The sequence below is a fragment of the Rhincodon typus genome, chromosome 1, assembly GCF_021869965.1.
Source record: "Rhincodon typus isolate 14 chromosome 1, sRhiTyp1.1, whole genome shotgun sequence".
Classification (NCBI taxonomy): Eukaryota; Metazoa; Chordata; class Chondrichthyes; order Orectolobiformes; family Rhincodontidae; genus Rhincodon; species Rhincodon typus.
In genome coordinates, this window is record NC_063332.1 from 78,083,570 (window position 1) to 78,088,833 (window position 5,264).

At 43.1% G+C, this 5,264-nt stretch overlaps 1 pseudogene; it reads left to right on the forward strand.

Annotated features, from left to right (window-relative positions):
• The first annotated feature begins 3,525 nt into the window (after nucleotides 1-3,525).
• On the forward strand, nucleotides 3,526-5,004 carry LOC109914669 (annotated as a pseudogene).
• Nucleotides 5,005-5,264: the final 260 nt, after the last annotated feature.

Below are 5,264 nucleotides of genomic sequence, written 5' to 3' on the forward strand. Positions count from 1 at the left end.
GACGCCTTTGTCGTATTTCATGCGGTTATTTCATCCTGGCATTATTCTTTTCACCCATAAGCCCCCAGAGCTATTTGTCCCAGAGCAGCTACTCAATGACATCAGAAAATTAGGAAGGAACAATTCTTGATATTTTGGTGAATGTATCTGTCTGCATATGTGGTACACAGCAGTAAGGTTGAGGAAAATTGCCCATGTTTTGAAATTTGTACCACGTTCATAGAGTATTAGCCTGGGCCTCTAGGTTACAAGTACAAAGAACAAAGACCAGTACAGCACAGAAAAGACCCTTTGGCCCACCAAGCCTGCACCAACACACACAATGCCTTTCTAAACTAAAAACCATTTGTATGTACATGGCTTGTATCCCTCCTTTCCCTGCCCATTCATGTATCCATCAAGATGCCTCTTAAATATTGTCACTGTATCTGCTTCTATGACCTCCTCTGGCAATGCATTCCAGGCACCCACCACCCCCTGAGTAAAAATAGAACCTGCCTCTCACATCTCCTTTAAACCTTAAACCTATGTTCCCTAGTAACTAACATTTAATCATAGAATCTCTATCGTGTTGAAAGAGGCCATTTGGCCCATCGAGTCAGTGCTGAACCTCCAAAGGACATCCCACCTAGACCCAGCTCCCCTACACAATCTCTATAACATCCTGTATTTCTACCCTGGCAAACAGACTCTGACTGTCCATTTTATTTATGCCTTGCATAATTTTCTAAACTTCTTTCATGTGTTCCCTCAGCCTCCAACGTTCAAGTGAAAACAAACCAAGTTTGTCCAATCTGTCCTCATTGCTTATAACCTCCAAACCAGGCAACATCCTGGTAAACAATTTCTGTACCCTCTCCAAAGCCTCCACATCATTCTGGTAAATGTGGCGCCCAGAACTCTATACTTTATTCTAAATGTGGCCTAACTAAATTTCTATTCAGCTGCAACATTACTTGCCAATTTTTATCTTCTATGCCCTGACCAAAGAAAACAACCTGAGCTTATCCAGCCTCCCTTCATAGCTAAAGTCCGTAGCTAAATCTCACAAATAAAATGGGACACAGCACTAATCTAGCAAAAACAATCAAGTTTATCAAGCCTTTCCTCAGCTACTGCACTCCAATCCAGGCAACATCATGGTAAAACTCTTCTACACCCTATCCAAGGCCTCCACAACATTTCTGTAATGTGGTGACTAGACTGCACACAATACTCCAAATGTGGCCTACGTGTGTTTTATAAGTAAACCTGCAACATGACTTGCCAACTTCTAAAAGCAATGCCAACCAATGATGGCAAGCATGCTGTATGCCTTCTTTACCATCTTATCTACTTGTGTTGCCATTTTCAGGGAGCTGTGGACTTGTATTCTAAGTTCCCTCTGTATATCAACGCTCCTAAGGGTCCTGCCATTTATTCTATACTTTTCTCTTGCATTTGAAATGCATCACCTCACACTTGTCTAGATTAAACTCCATCTGCCATTTCTCCGCTCAACTTTCCAACTGATCCAAATGTTGCTGTATCCTTTGACAAAGTTCATCAGAATCCATGACACCAACAATGCTCTTGTCAGTTGCAAACTTACTAATCAGACCACCTACATTCTCCTCCAAATCATTTATAAACAAAGGTCCAGTATTGATCCTTGCAGAATACGATTGGTCACAGACCTCTAGTCAGAAAACACCCTCCACAACTACACTCTGTTTTTCATGGCCAAGCCAATTTTGTATCCAACATATCATCTCACCATGGATGCCAAGTGACCAAATCTCTGTAACAGCCCACGATGACGGACCTTGTCAAATGCTTTGTAAAGTCCATCTAGACAACATCCACTGCTCTACCGTCAATCATCTTCATCACTTCCTCAAAAACCCAATCAAATTTGTGAGACAAGATCCCCCCCCATGTAAAGCCATGCTGACTATCCCTAATAAGTCCATTCTTTTCCAAATGGGAGAAATCCTATCACTAAGAATCTTTTCCATGAATTTCTCGACCACTGATGTAAGTCTCATCAGCCTACATTTTCCTGGATTATCCCTGTTGTCGTTCTTAAACAAAGGAATGACATTGCCTATTCCCCAGTCTTCTGAGACCTCACCTGTGGCTAAAGAGGCCTCAGCAATCTCCTCCTTTGCCTCCCTCAGTTTCCTGGGATAGTTCCCATCAGGTCCCAGGACTTATCTACCTCAATGTTTTTCAACACCTCCTCTTTCTTAGGATTGACATGCCCTAGAATATCAACAAAACCCTCCCCATCTTACCAGCCTCGTCCTTCTCATTGGTGACTACCAAATGTGAAGTAATCATTAAATATCTCACCTACTTTCTTTGGCTCCATGCATAAATTCCCTCTATTGTCCTTGAGTGGACCTATCCTTTCCCAGCTACCCTGTTGGTCCTAATATAAGTACAAAATACCTTGGGATTCTCCTTAATCCAAATGGCCAAAAATATTTCATGGCCCCTTTTAGCCCATCTAATTCATTGTTTAAGTTATTTCCTGCTTCCTTTATATTCCTCAAGGGCCTTCTCTGATTCTAATTTCCTAACTTACATTTACCTCCCTTTTCTTTTTGACTATGAAGAACATCTTTCCAAGACGTCGTCCCTCCTTACTGTAGCAACTAACTTCTTAATTAATAACGTGACAGCACCTCCTTTTTCACACCATCCCCTGACCTGCCTGAAGGTCCTATACCCCGGAATGTTGAGTTGCCAGTCCTGCCCTCTCTCAACCATGTCTCTGCAATAACAATAACTTTGAAATTACACATGGTCCATCCATGCCTGTCACTCATCTGCCACACCTATAATACTCCTAGCATTAAAGTAGAAGCCATTCAGCCTCACTTTTCTTTCTTGACACTCAGCATGTCTGACCTCCTTCTGCCTTGATTTCTTCATTAAAGTTTAATTTCTGTCTGTTTGTATCTCTTTAAGTATCTTCTTTTTTTCTGAAAAAATATCCTATATAAATGTTTTATTATTGTCAGCATGTCTCATCTTATTGGTCATATTGGCTACCAATATAGTGGAGCCAGAACAGAAACTTTTGCCTTTGATAGTCACAGCTCTAGCTCTAATTTACCTTATAAGTTACAGTCAGAAGTTTATAACTCCCACAAAAAGCAGAGACCCTGCGCGTCAGAGGTTTTTCCTGGAGAATTCTGCTAGATAATGTGATGGAAGGTCATACTTTACAAGCTTTAATACCTTAAAACTCTCTGAGTAAAATACCTCAGTGAAAATAATTATTTTGGACTTCATTTAAAAATTATCTGTTATAAGTTGCAACTTATATGGATATGGACGGGTTGGACTGAAAGGTCTGTTTCCGTGCTGTACAGCTCTATGATTTTATGGCACGTTAAGTTTGCATTGGGCGAACAAAGAAAAATGAAGTAGGTTGGGTTTACGTAAGTGCTTAAGTCGGATGTCAAAGCAGGAAGTAGCAGCCTGGCCGTACGCAGTTTAGTATTGGCTGAGTGAACTTGCTGAGAAAGAACAACAATGTCACCGTCTCCAAACGAAGAGTCTACACCAACTCTAAAACAGGTAAGTAAGGAGATTACTAATATCACATTGACCAAGGCACAGGTCTGAAATTGCTTGTGAAGTCTACTCAGAGGTAAGTGGAACTCCAGCAGGATGTCAGTCCCTATTTATTTCACGAGACGCTGAACGAGCTGGGTGAAAGATCAATCTCTCCGCCACGCTGAAAGGAAAGAAAGCCAAGGGCAACAAGGTGGTCCTGCCCCCTTCCGTCCAATTTCAGGTGAAAAAAGTTGTGAACCCTCGTGTTCGAGAAGAGGCCCTGAACCTTCGGAGTAGGTCAGGACAACCAACCCAACAGGAACCTGAGGCGGTTTGTCGTCAAAGGGTCATTCTGTACCAAAACCTGAAGGTGCCTCCAGCAGTTAAGCAGTTCACTCAGGACCTGGCCAGGCAGATAGTCATCCAGCTTTTCAACCTGGCCCATAAATCCCGGCCTGAGGCCGAGCTGCAGAAGAAGCAGCCGCTGTTGGTACGAGCCCAGCAGTTCCGCGAGCAGGAGTGAACCGTCTCACCACTCTGGTGGCGAATAAGAAAGCTCAGCTGGTAATTGTCGCACACGATGTCGATCCCATTGAGCTGGTTGTGGTCCCTGACTGCTCTCTGCTGGAAAATGAAGGTTCCTTACTGCAAAGGCAAAGCCGGCTCGGGCATCTGCTGCACCGAAAAACTGCCACCAGCCTTGCCCTGGCTCAGATCAACCTTGGCGTTAAGGGAGCAATGACCAAACTGATCGAGGCTGTACGAACAAACCACAACGAGCGGTTTGATGAAATCCGCAGTCACTTGCACGGTGCTATTCTGGGCCAAAAATCCGTGGCTCGTCTTGCGAAGCTGTAGAAGACCAAGGCTTAGGAATGGCAACCAAACTGGGCTAACTCAGTGCGCACTCAGCTCGCTGTGCATGTAAGGAACAGTAAAACTGTTTTCTTTTTAAATAATATTTCAACATGTGGATTGTTGCATGGAATAAGAGTTTTAACCAAAAGAAACAAATCTTTAACGTTTTCTCGTTCAGACCTCAAGTTTCACAGTTTGCAGTCTATGTGTTTCTCTCCAGCCATTGCAGCATACTCGGTATGCAGGAATTATCAGTAAGGTTCTGCATGACTGAAAATGTTAACTATTTATTTACACAGCACCACAGAAGTTCAGCTAAAACTGTGGCAACATTCAACATAGAGTTTCAAAGATGGGCAAAGGAAATTTTGATGAACTAATGAGAATATATTGGGTAAACAATTGGAATTTTCTGGTCATACAAAGAGTGGAAGCTGAAGTAGGCTGTATGGGCAACATTCTTTAGGATAGAAAGGATAATCGACAACCCATCTTGGGCTTCCTAAGTCAATGCAACCGTCAAGAAGGCACAACAACACCTCTTCTTCCTCAGGCGGCTCGGAAATTTGGCATGTCTAATAGGTCCTTCACCAACTTCTACAGATGCATCATTGAAAGCATACTGTCCGGGTGCATATTGGCCTGGTATGGCAACTGCTCTGCTCAGGACCGTAAGAAACTACAGAAGGTGGTGTGCACAGCCCAGACCATCACGGAAGCCAACCTTCCGTTCATGGACTCTATTTACAAAGCTCGCTGCTGTGGAAAGGCGGCCAACATCATCAAAGACCCATCAGACCCTGGTAATGATCTGCTACAACCTCTTCCATCAGGCAGAAGATACAGAAGCTTGAACA